Source organism: Macrotis lagotis, chromosome 7 (assembly GCF_037893015.1).
Source record: "Macrotis lagotis isolate mMagLag1 chromosome 7, bilby.v1.9.chrom.fasta, whole genome shotgun sequence".
Lineage (NCBI taxonomy): Eukaryota > Metazoa > Chordata > Mammalia > Peramelemorphia > Peramelidae > Macrotis > Macrotis lagotis.
The window spans coordinates 103,339,709-103,359,248 of NC_133664.1; the positions used below are offsets into that span (position 1 = coordinate 103,339,709).

Sequence of the window (19,540 nt, forward strand, 5' to 3'; positions counted from 1 at the left end):
AAGTTATGAACCTGGGTGATCATAAGTATGGTGGTGTTTTGATAGAAATAGGGAACTTTGGAAGATGGAAGCCATGTTTATACCAAACCAGGATCATGCTGGAGACATTCTTCTCTTTAGTTAGTAGGGACGGTATCCAATGACAAATAAAGCCTTAAAAGCAATGTTTATTAGTACTTTCTGGGGTCTATGATATCTGGTGGTAATTGTTAGAAGATATACAGAACCTCAAGAAATGACCAGAAGAGTCAGAGAAGCCCTGGTGAAGAGCACTTTCTGACATCCCTGGAACCTATTGAACTGTGGGAGGATGGCATCTGCTGCCAGTCCTTCTGGATAGTCACTGAAATATCAAGACTTCAATAACATTTGGAAGACTGCTTTTTGAATAGTATCTTTTTCAAAGAAGTATGTTTTTGGTTTTCATTTTTCCCTTTTCTTTCAACAAAATTTTCCTTGAAAATTTCTTTGAGATTCCTTAATACTCTAGAAAGGTCCGATATCAAATTTCTTCCTTATTCAAATCACCTATTTGCTTACTTTCCATTTAAGTTAATGTTCATCTCTAATATTCAATGTTGGATTGGTGGATAGTTGTTATTTTTACTTTGGGATTGGCTTAGTTGATTCTCCATCACTTTTTTTCTTCCTGATCCTTCAGGTTATCTGACAAACTTCTTATTCAGTAATATGTGGTTGTGATGGATTGAATTTATACTTCTGTAACCATTCTCTAGGGTTACTTTGAAAGTTGAATGATTATCTAATCTTTAAACTACTCTTTATAGGGTAGCTTTACATCAGTCTCTTTTTCATATTTTCTCTCAACCACATGACTCCTTGGTACGACTCATTTCTTTTTCTAATTTTTAAAAAACTTTCTTTAATTTATTTGCACATTACTAAAATATTCTTGTTTAAGAGTAAATATAAAACTCCCTCTCCCCACAAAAACATAAAACCTCATGAGAAATTAAGTAAAAGAAAGAGAAAAAATGTGTTTCAGTCTGTGTTCTGATATCATCTTCTTTGTTTCAGGTGGATCATATTCTTTATCATAAGTCCATCATAGAAATTACTTCCATATTTTTCCACAGTTGCTGTTGCTGATTGTAATTCCCTCCATCCATTCCTCTACCTATCCCACTATTTTCTCTCTCTTTTCACTCTTTCCAGCTTCAAAAAATGTACTGTAGGGCAGCCAAGTGGCACAGTGGACAGAACACTAGCCCTGGGGCCAACCTACATCCCACCCCAGAGACTTCCTTTAGCTCCATTCTACATCTGAAGGCATTGCTTTCCTCAGAGAATTTTCTTATTTCCTTTTCATCTGGCCAATTCTGCTTTTAAAAACATACTTCTCCCCAGTAACTTTTCGAACTGTCTTCTCCATTTGACATAAGCTGGTTTTTAACATGTTCTTTTCTTCAGCATTTTTTTTGGATCTCCTTGTCTAAGCTGCTGACATTGTTTTCTTGTTTTTCCTGCATCTCTCTCACATTTCTTTTTCCAAATTTTTCTTCTATTTCCCTTACTTGATTTTCAAAATCCTTTTTGAGCTCTGTTATAGCCTGAGCTCAACTTCTATATATTTCTTGGAGTCTTTAGATGCAGAATCTTGGACTTTCTCATCTTCTGATTGTGTGGTTTGGTCCTACATGGGACTAAGTAATTGTCTATGGTCAGGTTCCTTTTTCCTGTTTATTCATTTCCCCAGTCTATGCCTGGTTTTGGGGTGCTTCCTGAGCTTTTGAGTATTATTGGGACACCCCCCCCCCCCCAGCAAAGACCTCAGTATGTGAGGCTCTGACTGCTCTCCTGGTCTGTTGAACAACCACAAGTATATCCCTCTGCCCCAGGACTGTGGCGTGGGGGTGGGGATCCTGCTCTATGGGGGGCCTAGACTGTGACCAGACTCTGAATATTGTTAAATCTCCAGAATCCCGTCCTAGGGACAGAGGACAGACCTCAGCAGTTTCCCTCCACTCCCTTACCTTCTGTGGGCTGAGCACTCAGGGAGCAGCTCCAGGGAGGCTGAGCAGCTCCACAGATCTCCTTCCATTTCCTGGAATCTGGGCTGAGCTGAGGGATGCAATCACACTGAGGAGGGCCACACTGGCTTGGACTTCTCTGGCAAATCTCCCTGCTAATCTTCCAAATTCTGCTTGGTGCTCCCTGGGGTGCAGGTCAGGAAACTGCTTCTGCTGCTGGGAGCTGGTGTTCCCAGGTGCCCTGGGGCTGTTCCTGGGAGGCTGAAGTTCCTTTGCTCTGGCACTGCTGCCCCATCCAACCCCATGGAACAGAGCCTTCCCACTATTTTCCAGGTTACCTTGGGCAGGAGAATTGCCTCACTGGATCTTTCTGTAAGTTCTGTCTCTCAAAACTTTAGTTAAAGTCATAATTTTAAGGTTTTCAAAATATTTTGAAGAGAACACCAAAATGAGGCTGCACTCCTTTTGCCGTCTTGGCTCTACCCCAAAAAGGGATTTTTGTTTCTTTGATAGTGAACTCCTGTTTCATAAAATTACTCATATCAACATGAGCTTTTTTGTAATGAGGCCATAGCTAGATAGAAGGTAAAACTTATTTTTCAGAAAAAAATAAGGGTCATGAGTTTCTATGCCTTCTCCATATTAAGACTCTAAACTGATATCAATATTATTCAAATATCATTAGATATGGTATAAAGTCCAATATCCAACTTTGCTATGGGGGAAAAGGAAATCTCATTATCCTCCTAATGCCTAACTGATCACGGTGTACTACCCATTTATTTTTCTTCTAGGTCTATGTCTCATCAATTCATATCTGCTACTTCATAGTCTTCCCTTATGAAACCATATAATTGAACCTATACAATCCAACCACATCCATCTAGGTGCTGAATACATCAAGATATGTGGGCAAGGTGACAAACTGCTAGCAATCAAATAGTGACAAGTGGCAAAGGTGATTTACCCTATGGTTCTTGTTAAAGTAGGAATATAATATTATAAAGTACCTTGGAAAATCATTAACTTCTAGGGTAATAGATTATACATGTAGATAAATAATATTTAAAGCATTTACTTGGAATTTAATATTATTAGCACTTTACTAAGAACAAATACAAGAATAAAGTAAATATTCTCTGTACTCCAGGATAAAGTGAATAGAGTGCTGTCTCAGGAGGAATTTTTAGACTCTTTCAAGGCAATGGGGTTAAGTGGCTTGCCCAAGGCCACATGGCTAGGTGATTATTAAGTGTCTCAGGTCAGATTTGAACCCAGGTACTCCTGACTCCAAGGCCGTTGCTCTATTCACTGCACCACCTAGCCACCCCTCTCGGGAGGATTTGAATTCCAGTCTGGGTTCAGACACTTCAGACACAATAGTTTTGTGACTTCTGGATAAATAATTTAGCTCTGATTGCCTTGTTAAAAAAGGAGGAAGAAGGAGGAGGGGGAAGAAGGGGAAGGATGAGGAAGATGGAAGGGGAAGAGGGAGGAATAAAGGAAGGTGAAGAAGGGGAGGAAGAGGATGAAGGAGAGGAAGGAGAGGAAGGGAAGGAAGAAGGAAAGGGAGAAGAAACAGAAGCTGGAGAAGCAGGAGAAACAGAAGCAGAAGCAGAAAAAGCAGAAGCAGAAGAAGCAGAAGCAGAAGCAAAAGAAGCAGAAGCAGAAGCAGAAGAAGCAGCAAAAGCAGAAGCAGAAGAAGCAGAAGCAGAAGAAGCAGAAACAGAAGCAGAAAAAGCAGAAGCAGAAGAAGCAGAAGCAGAAGAAGAAGAAGAAGAAGAAGAAGAAGAAGAAGAAGAAGAAGAAGAAGAAGAAGAAAAGAAGAAAAGGGAAGAGGGGGAGGAGTAAGGCAGAAGGAAGAGGAGGAGGAGGAGGAGAGGAAGAGAGGAGGAGAAGGAAAAGGAGAATGAGAAGGAGGAGAGGGAGAAGAAGGAGGAGAAGGAGAAGAGGAGGAGGGGAAGGGGATGGGGAAGGGGGTGGGGGAAGGGGAGGAGGAGGGGAAGGGGATGGGGAAGGGGGCGGGGGAAGGGGAGGAGGAGGGGAAGAATAGAGGAAGGCAACTAGCAAGAAGGAAGCTATGTTCTCTGGCTGAGAATCTCAGGGAAATCAGAAGACTTGGCTAATATAAATGTAATCCAATAAGACCTTGAGTTGAACTACTAGATTTCTGTTTTTTGAGTGGATAGACATACTGTATATTTCGTTAGGGCAAGACAAAATATAAAAGGAAATAGAAAGGCAAAGGGAAGGGATGAAAGGAATCTATACAGGGACAATATTGCTGATGAGATACAGAGCTAGTCTAGAGAGGGAGTTGAGCTGGGAGTGAAGTAAACATGCTTAGGGTTCCTCTTGGAAAGTTGATCCCAGAAAGGACTCACCAATGAGATGAGGCTTCTCTCTCTAGGATAGAGGCATCTCCACTGCTGTGAAAAGAAGAGTAGGCTACAGTATTGGTATATGTAAACAAATAATTCCCATTAATGTTCTACATACGATGTGTATTTTGTATATGTAGTATCATGTTTATTATATAGACTATATATTCAAAGTGTGCTCTTTTGTTGCATTAATTATCTTAGTTATATATTATTACTAAATGTGTATTGCAACATTGTATGTACTTTCTTTTGTGACTCTATGTGCTTTAAGTTGCATGTGACCTAAGTATTTTGTCTACAGTATGTTTCTCAAACTTTTTGATCTCATGGCCACTTTAAACTTTTAAAAATTATTGAAATCTCCAAAGTGCTCCTGTTTATTTGGTTAGATTCACTGATATTTACCCCAATAGAAATTTAAACATCATAGTATTTTTAAGAAAATAACTTTGGCTTCCTGGAACCTGAACCTCAGGACCACCAGAGGTCCCAGGATAAAACTTTGAGAATTCTTTATCTAGTGTGCACAAACTCTTTATAGATGCTTTGCTTTATGGGTTATGCATTCTGAATTTCTGAATTGACTCATCCTTACTGCACATAATTCTAATTTGGATATGTTATCTTGTATAAAAATTTATGTTTCTCTGTGTACATATATATGTATTTTGCTTCTGTACATATTCTAGATCTTTGAGATGAATACTAATGAAAATATTGTACCTGAATTTGTAAATTCTTAAGGTTTACATGTACAGAGGTATGTTTACAAGGCACCTTATATCATTTGCTGGACTACAAATATTATACTTGGGGGGAGTTTACAATAGGGTTTGTAATGCTAATAACTTCTTTCATTAATGGTAATTGCTAGTACTGTTTTGATTTGCTCACATATTGTTATGCCTTGCTACTGACTTGGGGATAAAGTCATCTAGCTTTTTGGATTCAAAATGGTTGTCTTTTGATTGAAGAAAATGTTAAGGTTGGTTTGAGCTAGTGAGAAAGAGAAAAGGAAATAAGAAGGTGAAAAATGGTATTGTGTAACATACCCCACCACTAGAGGACTAAGACCTCCTTTGCCAAGGTCAGCTATTGGGTATTCATGAAGTCAAACTGATAGAATTCCAATAGATTTCATCACTCCTATTCATCCCTGGTTTGGTACTTGATATGATCCTCTCCTAGTCCATTCTATCTTTTTTCCTTCCTTGATATGGAGATGATGCAACTATTGTTACCTATTCCCAAATACAGCACTGATTTTAAATCAAGCAGAAATAGCTTCTGGGAATAATATTTCTGAGAAAAATATTTCCCTAGTGAAGGACAAGATTTTAAAATAAGAGTTAGGAGATGGCATCTAAGTGATATACTTGAAAGAAATCTTGATTTGGAATCAGGATGAATTTAAATCTAGATTCAGACACTAATTGTATGATCTTGGGGAAATAATTTAATATTTATCTGCCTTAGTTTCATCTGAAAGTGGGGATAATAACAGGACCTGTCTCCCAGAATTGTGATGAGGATCAAATGAGATAATGTTTATAAAATGCTTCACAAATCTCAACACACTCTATAAATGTTAACTATCCCCAAATTTCCAGTAATAACTAGACCATGGGGGCTGGGATTGGGTGGACTTCTAACTCTGGGAAATTAGAATGAAAAAATTTGGTTTGGATCATTTACTCTCTGTGTGCTTTCTTTACTTTTCACTCTTTTCAATTTTAAGTAACTCATCTTTGTGTGTTCTGTTTTGTTCTGTTTTAACTGCTAGCATGGGATACTGAATAGTCAATAATCAAATAATAAAAATATAATATAATATAAATATAAAAATATAATAAAATAATAAAATAGTTTGTTCCTCTAAGAAAGAAATACAGAAGGATTAGGGGCTTGTAATCTTTAACTTCAAGAGATTAATCCTGAACCAAGCCTTAAAATCTAGGGAGTAATTAGTGAGTGCTATTCTATGATTCCAGGTTATATTTCTGGCTAAAAGGAAAGATGCTTGGCAGAAAATTGGGTTGAACTCCTCTGATATCAAGGTATGATTATCTCTGTTGTACGTTACAGAAAATTGTTATAATTTCAAAATACAGATGGAAGACATCTTCCTCTTTTTTTGAGTAACACTTTGCACAAACAAAAGTTTTTAACATAAAAAAGTAGACATGGTCATATCATATATTCTTAGTTATTTAATCTTTGACCATGTAGATCAAAAAAAATATGTGACAAGTCTGCAAAGTACTAGATCATCTTGTCACCTGAGGAACCTGTATACTGGTCAAAAAGCAACAGTTAGAACTATACATGGAACAAGTGATTAAAGAGAAAATGTTTAAGGATGATGAGGCTGCATAGTGTCTATTTATTTATTATGCAGAGTTTATCATGCAGAGTACATCAGGCAGGACAAATTAAAAGTTAGAATTTAAGTTGCTAGAAGATATATCAACGTTCTCATATGCAGACAATGCCATTCCAATGGCATAAATTGAAGGAAAATAAGGAAGTTTCTTGATGAGAGTGATAGGGAAAAAATTGGCTTGAAGCTTACCTTTAAAAAATTGACATCTTTGCCCTTGGTCCTATAACTTCCTGGTAAATAGAGGGGGGATGAAATGGAAACACTGTCAGATCTTGTATTCTTGAACTCACAGATGGTATCTATAGCCAGGAAATTAAGATGCTTTCTCCTTGTAAGGAAAGCTATGACAAATTTAGACAGTGTACTAAAAAATAGAAATGTCATCTTACTAACAAAGGTAAGCCTAGTCAAACCTTTGATTTTTCCAGTAACAGTGTATAGCTGTGCAGATTGGACTATAAAGAAAACTAAGACTAGAATTAACACATTCGAATGCTGGTGCTAGAAAAGACTTGAGAATTCCTTGAGATTAAATTTGTCAATATTTAAGGAAATTAACTCGGACTATTTACTGGAAGGTCAAATACTGAAGCTAAAGCTTAAATACTTTGGTCACAGAATGAGAAGAAATGACTACTTGCAAAAGTCCCAGGTTTTAGGGTAGATTGGAGGCAAAAGGAAAGGTGGATGGCAGAAAATGATTTAGAAAGTTTCATGAAAGTGATGAACATGAACTTGAATAGACTTTGGGAAAGAGTGGGGGATACAAAGGCCTGATATCTTATGGACTATAGAGTCTCAAAGATTTGAACCAGGTTCAAACACTGAGCAACAATAACAACAAGAATATGCATTATCCAAGAAAGCCTGACTGATTTTTTCTGATTCTTTCATCAAGAATAACCTCATTTTGTGTTCAAAACAAAGGAGCAGAAAAGGAGATTCCATACTTTTTTCTCCCTTTCCCCAGAATAAAAAGAAAAAAAGAAAAAAGTAGCTCCAATTCATATGTCTACCTTTCATCTGTCTTCAATTTAGGTAAACTAAACTGTTTATATGATTTAGTTATTTATAAATACATTTACAGGCATCTGTCTAAACTTTAATATTATATATATATATATATATATATATTATATTATATATTATAGGGCCCTCTCTCCCACCTTGACTGGTATACCATTTTGGTAAGATATCTTAATAAAAACCATTTTAATCACTCTGAAGTATTCAGGAGTCATTTATAACAATTTGGAGGCTCATTAGGATATTAATATAAAATTAATATAAATCCCTTTTCCTGGTATTTTCCCAGAAGAACATAAGAAAATAATACAACCAAATGGCTTGATTTCAAGCCCACTTCCTTGGTATTCTTTGCTCAAGAGATTCCTGGGAAGATTGGCCCACATTTGGAGCTAAGAGTGATTAAAATGTCTGGGAATAGCACCATAATAAAGGGGTGATTTCCAAGGTGATGTTGGTGATCAGAACCACCCTGAGAAGTCCTCCATGTGGAAGATCTGTCCTGAAGGGGAGACCATAGGATAATAGGGTGCCCTGAAGAGGGGGGATTCCCTCTCCAGCAATTTTCACATGGCAGGTAGCTGGAAGCCAAGGAAGCCAGAAGGAAGGAAGTCGATTGGATCCAGTTCTGTACAAGGTCTCAACAAGTCACCATAGTTGGAGAGGACATTTTGGAACTGATTCAAGAGATGCAGAAGGGCACTGGATGTCTCCAGGGGCAAAGAGAAGAGAGAAGGGGAGACACTGGACTAGTTCATCTCCACCATCTCTCCTCCATATGTACATTTTTCTTCTGCAGGTTTAGTGTTGAGAACCATTGTATATGGGAATACTGTAAATTATCATCACTTGGTGCCTTTGATCATCAGAACCTTATTTTGCTAAGTACCATAGGAGTGGGAGTAAGATTAGAGCCTGGAAAGCACTTTTATTCTGGTGAAGAAATGGAGCACTTGGAGACCTTGATGTAATACTTGTCTTCTTTGTAATCTTTGTCTCCTGCCCCTCCAATGCTTGCCTGGGGAAAGAATAAGGGAGTCCAGAAGTGGGACTCAACATTTTAGGAAACCATCTAATCAGAACTACTGCCAGCTTCAAAGAAAAGTCAAAAGTCATCTCAAAGACTCAGAGGAAAGAGGAGTCAAACCAGGGTTCCCAAAGAAAGCAGCATTTGGAAATTGTTGTGTAAAGCCCCACCTGCTCCACCTGTAATTTGTGACCTTGGAAACCAAGTGCCTATTATGGGGCTCTACTTCCTGACCAGAAAAACCCAAGCAGCAACAAAGCAGGATGCCATTGATAATGGGAACCTGTCTATCAAGCTGAGTAACCAGACATGTTGCTAAATAAGTTCCTTCAGTTGACCAGACATCCTTCAACTAAGCTATCCCTCACAGTTTTGCCGAGAACCCTTTCCTTCCTTAGCCCTGAAGTCCAGAAGATTCTAGAAGATTCTAGAGATGCACATTGAAAAAGGAGTGCATTTCCAGAGATGGGGCTTCCCCAAGAGAGTAGAAGAGTCACTCAAACAACTCAGACCAGAACCCCCTATACATTACTACACTGGGAAGCAAATAGGCCCTTTCATCCCAGAGGAGGTCTCATAGAAATGAAGACTACAGTTCCCCATGGGAGGCAGAGCAGCCTAGGCTGTCCTTCTTGTGTTCAGTGGTGCTCCCTGCTGAACTAGAGAGAACTTCTGAAGAGTCCCTAAAACCCATAAACACAGACCTGCCTTCTCCTTCAATCCCAGTCCTGAACAACTTCTGTCCCCTGAATGGGGGGACAAGTGGAGTCAAGACTAGATGTTTACAAGGTACAGCCAATTTTTACAGGGTCTTCCCTCTCTTCATGATTCCATCTCCTCACCCCCACCACCAACAAGCTCTCCCCTCTGGTCAATACTCTCTTCTTCAGTGAACCATCTGCCACATTCTACCACACCTTTTTCATCTACTTCAGTTGGGAGCTTCATCAAAGCCCCTGAAGAGACTCAAATTAGAGTCCCATTTCTCTCTATAGATGAATATGAAACCTTGAAGTGGCATTTACTACAAAGACAGTTCCAGGTGCTGTGGGATCTACCCTCCCTGATGCAAATGTCTCCACTGTCCCAGAACCCCCCTGATCATTAATTTGGTGAAGCAGACAAGGACCTCATTCCTCCTCGGTCCAAAATGAATGTCTCTGTCCTTACTAAGGAGCTTTTGTTCTTCCCAGACCATGCCAGGAAGCTCCTTGAGATCCATTTTCAGAGGCAGCTCCTCCAGCACCAGTTGGAGCTACCTCAGACTATTCAGGACTCTGTGGCCCTGCTTCAGTCCCTGACTAGCCAGCTACAAGTCCCTAAGAACACCTCAACCAAGGTTCAGAAGCAACTTCACCAGAATAAGAATCCCCAACTCAAAAAGGCTCAAGCACCAGCTCCCAAGATGACTTCTCCTTGCATCATGAAGCCTTAAACCTATGCCAAAGCCAAGGAGATTGCACAAATACACATAGAAAAAAATGTCTACAGATGAAACAAGGAATCTTCCCCAATATCATATGTGGTTCATGGGACATTAAAAACCGATTGTCAGCTGAGATCTTCCTACCCAGAGAACTTTGGAAGCTGCTCATTCCAATATGGAGCCAGGAGGTCTGGCTTTCCAGGACACTAATGCAACAGTATGGATGGAGTTGAGCATGGACCAACAGACATTAACACCACTGGGAAAGCCATTCGGCAGTCAGATCAGACTGTGACCCTCCCACAGAGCATGATTGAGAACCTGGAAATGAATTTGGGACATAAGCAGTTGGCCTTCTTATCAGGATTACCTGTTCTTTATTATGTGACTCTCTATAGGAAAATATTACCTTTAGCTATTTTCCAAATTGATATGCTTGACAAGTGGACAGTGGTCATGAAGGAACTGACTGGCCCCAAGAGTTAAAGAGCAGAATTGTTGAAGAGCACGTAATTCTTCCCAAAGCAGAAGTTAATGTTTCCACTATGATTTCTGGGGAAACTAAAAAATGAATTATGAGTTTCACAACAGATAAAAGTCTTAAAGGCAGAACCAGAAAGAGGAAGTGATAAGAAAATTTTAGAGAGAATAAATAAGTAAAGAGAGTTTGACTATCCACAGTGCCCCTATTCACTAAGCAAATCTGTCATCTTGACCAGGATGGATTCCCATCTAAGAAAGAAAATGTTAGAAATAAAGAATGGGCTTCCCTAAAAAGCTTTAGTTTCTGAAGCTCTGGAATCCCCTTAACCTGAGTCTTACTTAGCACATATTCCCAGAATTGTGAGTCCAGAAGTCCCAAAGAACTACAAGAAACTCTCAGTAGTCCAGAGAAACAAGGCATCATCACCTAGATGCTGAGGTTCCAAGTTGGACATGTTTTAAGGCATAGCTCTCCAATGAACTGGAGCTCAGTTTGGTCAGGATTATCAGAAAATAACTTTCAAAGCTGCCCCACAGCCATTCCTCCCAGATTCCAGGTCTTCAGGCTTCCAAAATTAGCCAGCCACACCCCCAAAGGAAGCCCAATGGGGACATGGCTGATGCCCACGAGTGCTGTGTTCACATGGAGCAGAACAGCACAGTCCAGGCCAAGGGGAGTACTGGAATATAGAGCAGCTCAATCCCACACAAGAGAAGGAGGGGATCCCAAAAGGAGAAGATCACGGTGGGGGGGATGCAAGGTAGAGGACCTCTTCTCTTAAAAGGAGCCATGCCATCAAGCCCAGAAGACCTACAAAGTCTTATGATCAGGACTCACAGAATCCCTGTTCTCTAGAAGCTTTCCTAATTTTTTTCTCCAAACCTGAGGATTCGGGGGCAATTTCTGAAGTGCCAGGGAGGAAAAAGACTAAGAAGGACGACTATGAAGGCAGTCAAAGAAAGTTGAAGGACTCATTTCATTCACCAAGGAACCCTAAACTCTCTCAATCTAGGGGCCCTAAAAATCCTATCACAGTGACCCAAAAAGCAACAACTGTGCAGGTCTCAGACAAAGTAATTCTTCCTAGAGTAAACCCCCTTCAGAAAACAGCTTTAGGGAAAAGATAAAACACTCCCTTCACTGGCTCAGCCTCCAGAAAAAAAAATGTAATAGGCAGAACTCATCTCACACTTTCCCTTGGGCTGGAATGACACCAACCAAGTCAATCATGCCCTTCAACTAAAGGCTCCACAAACAAGAAACACAGAAAGCCAAGAAAATATAGAATTCAAGGAGCACTTCTACGCCTTCACAAGAAAGAATCTTCTGACCAGCACTGAGGGTCCTCCAATGCTCCAGGTACACCATCCTGATTGCCACAAGGCCCATCAACACTTCTGGAACTTGGAACTGTACCAGTGTTCCAGTTGCTGTACAGATATGTCCATTCTGCAGGAAAATGACCCTGGTTTCCTCTTGCCTTCTGAGGAAAACTTTTGCTTTCTCAGAAAAACAGTCCATTTCCAAAAGAGAAAGCAAGTTCTTTCTCATGAATGTATAGCCTCTGATAAGAAAATATTCATTTCTATTAAAGAGGTACCACCTTCCTTCCCAAATACATTCTATTCCTAAAAAGTATGATATTAAGGAATACTCTAATAAAACAAAATGACAATTCCTTGGTGCAGTTTTAAATTTTTGTAATTAATTTTAGCTTTATCTTTCCCCTCACTTTAAACTAAATATATATTTGTATATGTATATATATATATGTAAATGTGTGCTAGACACATACATAAGGCACTCTATCTACTGTGTCTATCGATATATGCCTATGTATATATTCATTTATAATATTTATATGTATATATAACATATGAATGCATATATTATGTATATATAATGTATGTATGGAGGCTAGGTAGTGCAGTGGATAGGGCACTGGTCCTGGACTCAGGAGGACCTGAGTTCAAATCCGACCTCAGACACTTAATAATTGCCTAGCTGTGTGACCTTGGGCAAGTCACTTAACCCCACTACCTCAAAATAAAATAGAATAATAAAAATATTACATATGTATTTATGGGCATCTGGGTAATAACAGTGAATGGAGTGCTTGAAATAGAGTCAGAATTTTTCTGAGTTCAAATCTGGCTTCAGGCAAATCATTTAACCCTGTTTGCCTCAGTTCCTCATCTGTAAAATGAACTGGAGAAGGAAATGGGCCACTAAGTATCCTTGCCAAGAAAAGTCCAAATGGGGTCAAAGAGTCAGATGTGAATAAATAATAAATTTACATATATATATGTTTGTGTATATACATATACCTATAAACAGAGAGAGAGAGAGGGAGAAAGAGAGAGGGAGAGAGAGACAGAGACAGAGAGAGACAGAGAGGGAGAGAGAAAGAGGCAGACACAGAGGGAGAGAGAGACACAGAGTGAGACAGAGAGAGACCTGGAAACAGAGAGGGGAAACTGAGAGAGAGACACACAGAGAGGGAGACAGAGATACAGAGAGGGAGACAGATATAGAGAGAAGGAGACAGGCAGGCAAGGAGACAGGCAGGGAGACAAAGACATGACAGGGAGATATGGAAAGGACAGGGAGACAGACAGGGAAACCAGGGAGACAGATCTCTTTACCTCATCCAAATTTTCTTGTCCTCAAAATTTTCTCTTTTGCTTTTACTTTCTGAGTTATTTCTCCTTATGAAATCACTTTAGCAGGGGCTGATCTTGACTTTCTTGCTCAGTCTTGCTCTTTTTCAGATCCTTGCCACTCCTCTCATTCCCTCTACTTTTACTGTTTTAATTGCAAGTAAGCTGCACCAGTGGTACTCTAAAGCTCTGTGACTTAAAGCTTACACACCAGTGTCCCTCATCTATCTTTTCTCACCTCTATAGCCCCAATAGAAGGTAGAAAAGTGCCAAAAGTCTCTATTATCCTGGTATTTGAATTACATCATTGATTCTCACTTGATCCTTATTGCTTTAATTGATTTTCCTAGATTTGGTTACTTCTTTTTCTAAATCTATAACAATCACTTCATTCTTCATAGCTCTGCCTCATTCTTAAAAAACTTGAATGTTACACTTCTGGTATTTGATTGACTCCTGACTAGCCAGATGGCAGTGGATAGAGCACTGACTGTGTAGTAGGAAGACAGGAATTTGAATCCAGTCTCAGACACTTGCCACTTACTAGCTATGTGAACTTGGGCAAGTCACTTAGTTGCCCCGATTCAAATCAGGCCTCTGGACCCAGACGGTTCTGAAGGAGAAAGTGAGACTGATGACAACACAGCATCCTTTCACTCAAATCCAATTCAGGAGCTTGGCATGGCACCACCTCCTGATGTCATAGTCTTCTTTGAGAATGAAGGATAAACATCATTAGCTAGTTTCCTTGTTTTTCTTCTTCCTTTGGATACCCAGCCCAGATGCTTCCTTCTTAAAGGCATGGCAATATCTTAGAATGATTGTCTCATCTATAGCATGCCAGCATCAATATACCATCTCTTCAAATTTGTTCCAAGCCATTACTTGTACTTCCTGACTTGACAGGCAACTTATTGAATTTTCATTTAATGTCATTAGTGTATTCAGGAATATGCCAGATAAACACCTTACCAACTTTAGATTATAAATATGCATTACTATTGATATCATCATGCCCTCCTCTATAAACCAGTCAGATAGGATAGATCTTAAATTGGTACTACTCTTACCAGTACCTTACCTTTCAAACAAATAATATCCATTCTGGACTAAGTAGATCTGTTATTGAATCACTCAACTGGCATATTTGGGAAATACAATATATTTGAGGTGGCTCTACCAATTCTTTTATTTCTTCTGAAGAGACTGACATATACCTCTTGAATGAACAATACTTTTATCTGTTCCTATTTGACTCACTATTCCTCTTACAACCATAATTTCTCCAAAATTCTATTTTACCCTTCCTCAAAACTCCTAAGGCTACCTTTCTAACTCACATTTTCTCTTTTGTTTTATTTTTTATTTTATTTAAGCCAGTGGGGTTAAATGATTTGCCAAAAGTCACATAGCTAGGCAATTATTAAGTGTCTGAGATCAAATCTGTACTCAGTTTCTCCTTACTCCAGGGCTGATGCTTATCCTTTGTGCCACCTAGCTGCCTCCTTAACTCACATTTTCTCAGTTGAGCATTTCACCTCCTATTTTACAGAAAAAGCTGAGTCAATTCATCAAAAGCCTTCTTCCCTCCAGATGCTCTCTGTCACTCCTCCTCCTCCTTCTCTCATGGTAAAAAATGGGGCTTCTCCTTTTCAAGGCAAACTTCTCCACCTGCTCTAGTAATCACATACTAGTCCATCTTCTCCATCAGAGGGACCCCCCTCTCATAACAATTCTTACTTCAATCTCTCCCTGTCTATTGGTTGCTTTCCTCCATTTAAAAATACAACCAAGCTAACTTGAAAAACAAAACAATACATCCATTTCTGCTAGCCATCAGTTCCACTCTCTCCTCCTTTTTGTGACTAAACTGCTTGAGATGGTCATTAATAATATGTGCCTTACTTCCTTTCCCTTTGCTTTCTTGTTACTCAGCTACAGTCTGATTTTTGATCTCATCATTCAACTGAAAGTGCTTTTTCTCTGAAGTTCTTGATCTCTTAATTGACAAATCAAATAAGTTTTTCTCAAATATTCTTCTTCTTAATATTTTCATAATATTATACAGTGTAGACTATCTTCTCCTTGATAACTTCTCTCTAGATTTTCATGACAGTTGTTGTATGGTTCTCCAACGTCACTCAAAGTAGTTGCTTAATAAATAATATTTATTGATGATATTTGGAATAATTCATAAATTGACTTTCTTGTTTTTGGTGTTTCTCCTTTCCATTCCATTCTCTACATAGCTGACAAATTGAAAGACTCAAAACTGAACTATGCTATAATATTTCCCTATTCAATAATTGTGGATTCCTAGTTAGCACCTATTGAAGAAAACTTAAAATCATCAGTGTAGCATCTAAAATCTTCTACATTTTTGCTCCCACATTTCTGGTCTTTTCATTCTTGACTTATTACTTCCCTTCATGCACTGCTCTCCACATCACATTCCCTCTTGAGACAGGTATAGTCCTCAAAAACTTAAAGGACTATCAAGGGTAGGGTCCTGGAAAAGAAAAAAAAAAGAATTCAGGATTCTGTTTCTCCACAATTCTGCTGTCACTGTCTATTCCCAGAAAACATTGTTGTGCTTCTTAATATTCTTTTCTATTCACCTTGATCTTCCTATGGTTCCTTAACAACTTTGACTTGGCCATTATATCATCCTGTTTGCCTTTTGCTTATTAGCCTTCTATCACTCTACTGGTTCTCAGCTCCCAACAGACACTGTGGTTCTTCTACAGTTTCTCTACTTCTAGCCAGGGTTGTATCCTTCTTTCCATTGGTAGAATTTTTCTTATAGATACTCTATTGTTGTTCCCTCTCCCCAGAAAATGATGCCAGCTCCAAAATCAGAGGGTGAAGGGAAAGTTCTTTTAATTCTAGAGTGAAAATGCTTCTGGGTTCTTTAAACTTTCAGCACTTACCTTGGTTCCTCAGGTCAACTTTTCATAGGTAAGTTCTCCTTAGATACTCTTAAAACCATATATTGCATGGATGGCATCAATGAATTCATCTCTTCCACTCTGGGTCAGCTTTTAGTGAATTCCTCACATTTATCTCTTCTTTCTCTCAAAGCTTGGGAAATGTCTCCCATTCTTTCGAAGATGCTCTTCTATCTATATAGAATTTAAAAGGTATTGTCTTTTCTTTTTATTTCTCAGTTTTCTTCTTCTGTGGCATCTAGATGAGTTTTTATAAAATACCTTCTCATTCTGATGGAAAGAGGACCTGCTTGGAAGGAAAGAGATAAGGATAAAATGGTGAAGAAAGTGACAAAGATTTGAATAGCTTTGTTTTGGGAAAAGGAAATAAAGGAAGACTTAAAAAAGAAGAAAAAAAGAACTTGAGATGAAGGAAAAGAATGATTTGAGCAGAAGTAGCTAAGGATAAGGGCTCATGTTGAAACAGAAGTACTCAAGGAAGAGGAAGAGAAAAGAGTGACTCAAAGAGAAGAAGATGTTAAGATAGACAAGGGAAAGGAAATTGAAATGCAATTGATGAAGAGATAAGATCAATGACTGAAATTTGACTCTTGAAGAGGATATATAGTATTCAGAAGGGGGAATAGAACGGAATAAAATTTTATAATAAGATATACTCATAAAATACTGGGACCAAAAGATGAATGGGTAGTATGGATGGAGGCCTAATATTTATTATTTGGTTGATTTTAGGAGAATCACCTGAGCAGAAATGTAGCAATCACAGAGCATTTAAGTAGAAAAGAAACTAGGAGATATTGGGGATAAAGATCACATACCCAGCAAATTTCAAAGGGGTGATGAAGTTTAAATTTTCTGAAAATCTCCCAGAGTTGATTTTATCTGTCAGAAGCAAAGCAAATAATAATTTGTCTAATTCTATTTTTTAATAATGACTATTCTCAGAGTTTATTTGCTTGATTTATCCACAAAGAAGCCTCATGCTCACAGAATCGAAGTATGGGCCAATGCTAAAGGAAGGCAGTATTTCGAGTTTTGTCTGAGTTAAAGGGATTTACAAAGTTCTTTCCGCCTTCCATAATACCAGTTTTTGTTGTTATATGCTTGAAGTTGAAACAAAAGGAAAGGAAGGGAAGGGTTAGGTATATTGGATATACTGGTGGTCATTAATAGAGAATTTTAGGTTGGAATCTAGGTTCTATTATTTTTTATTTAGTATTTTTTCCCAGTTAAAGGTAAAAATAATTTTAACTTGAGTTCCAAATTATCTCCTTTCCCCTCTCACCAGCCCCCTCAATGAAAATGCAAGCAATTTGATATGGATTATACCTGTATAGTCATGAAAAATATTTCTATAATAGCCATGTTGTGAAAAAATAGAGACCACTAAAAAACCCCTCAAGAAAAATAAAGTTAAAAAAGTATGTTTCAATCTATATTCAGTCTGGGTTCAATTCTTTTTGTTTGTTTGTTTGTTTGTTTTTTGCAAGGCAATGGGGTTAAGTGGCTTGCCCAAGGCCACTCAGCTAGGTAATTATTAAGTGTCTGAGCTGGATTTGAACTCAGCTACTCCTGACACCAGGGTTGGTGCTCTATTCACTGTGCCACCTAGCTGCAAGTGTTAAAGTTCTCATTATTACAGACATGCAATGAGAAAATTATATTATATTTACTTATTGTTCTGTCTGTTTTTTACTATCCCCACATAAAATGGGTTATATTGAAGAGAGTTTGTCAGTATTTGAGCAAAATCTAGATTATCATTTGTTGATTCTATTTTAAAGTTAATTCTTATTGAGGGACAGGTTGAAATGGATGCCCTCTGAGTTCTTTTCTAACTATGAACTTCTGTGAGTCAATGAACTAAAACTTCAAAAAAGGAAGGCAAAGTGACAGAACTAATTTTTTTTAAGGACAGGTTCTAGTTTTGGTGGTTGTTGTTCAGTCTTGAAGAGGATCAAAATGGCATCAGTACATTGATGTCAAGGTACAAGGTGTTCAACTATGGCTGATAAGATCAATCAAGCTTGCAAGTTTCTACCACAGGTACAGCACATATATTCCATATGAACATATGGAGTGGATATGTCTCTAAATTTGTGCATCTCACGTTTCCTTTGTCTGACAACAGAGGGAGTGCATGAATGATGAAAGAAATTCTTATAATCTTTACTACCTTTATTTTCTATTTAGTTTATATTATAATCTAAATGGCCCCTTTGCTTCCTTGTTTTTTCTAGTTTCACACTCTAGAATCTAACTATGAACAGTGGACTATAACTTAACTGAATCATAGTTCACTCATTTGTAAAAGTTACCTTTTCTGATCCATCATTTTATAGATAAGAAATAAAATTCCATAGTGACTTACAAAAATGTAGCAAATAGCAGTCAGATTTTGAACCCAGAATCATCCATCAGTCTCAAACATAATATTATTTCCACCATAATGACTCTTCCTATTTCACAATATTTTGTGAAGATTAAATGGGCATGAAGAACCAAAGAGTTTAACAACTTGACAACCATCAGTATGATTGGTTCCTTAAAGAGAAAAGGAAAAATAAAGGGTGGCATTTTCTTTTTGCAACTATATGCCTCTCATTAGAATCTAAATGAAAGCATGAACTGACCTTACCATAAGACTCCTTGGACATACTATATCCTAAATCTAAAATGTTTCTTTCCCTTTATTTTGTTGTTCAATCTTTTTTTATGCTAGGGTGAAATGTGACCTCTTCAGAAAGACTTTCCTGATTACCCACCCTCTTCAAGGTTAGAAATCTCCTGTCTACCCCATCCATGAATCTTGCCTTTTAATATTAACTATAAAATTTCTTCTATATTTTTCTTTAATATTTATTCTATATTTTCTTTAATATTAACTATAAATTTCTTCTATATTTATTGTCTGTATCATTTTTCTTCATTCCATAAAAGCTGGAGCTTCATCTTTTCCAGACTATATTTTCACCAATTCCTTGCATAGAACTCTGAATATTTTAGGTGATTATTAAATTGAATTGAATTGAGTTCACATACATTCCTTCACAAATATATGTATACCCCATTGCAAAAACAATGCAAATATCCAAGATAATGTTACTAGAAACCTTAGGGAACGCCCACTAATGAACCTCATGAGGTAAGGCAGCTACTTCTGGGACAGAGAAAGCAAATATAAAATTTGTAAAGTTTCAAGTGCAGGTGA

At 38.1% G+C, this 19,540-nt stretch overlaps 1 pseudogene; it reads left to right on the forward strand.

The window, feature by feature from the left end:
- Positions 1 to 5,125: 5,125 nt before the first annotated feature.
- LOC141494101 (protein SPATA31F1-like) lies at positions 5,126 to 12,353 on the forward strand (annotated as a pseudogene).
- Positions 12,354 to 19,540: the final 7,187 nt, after the last annotated feature.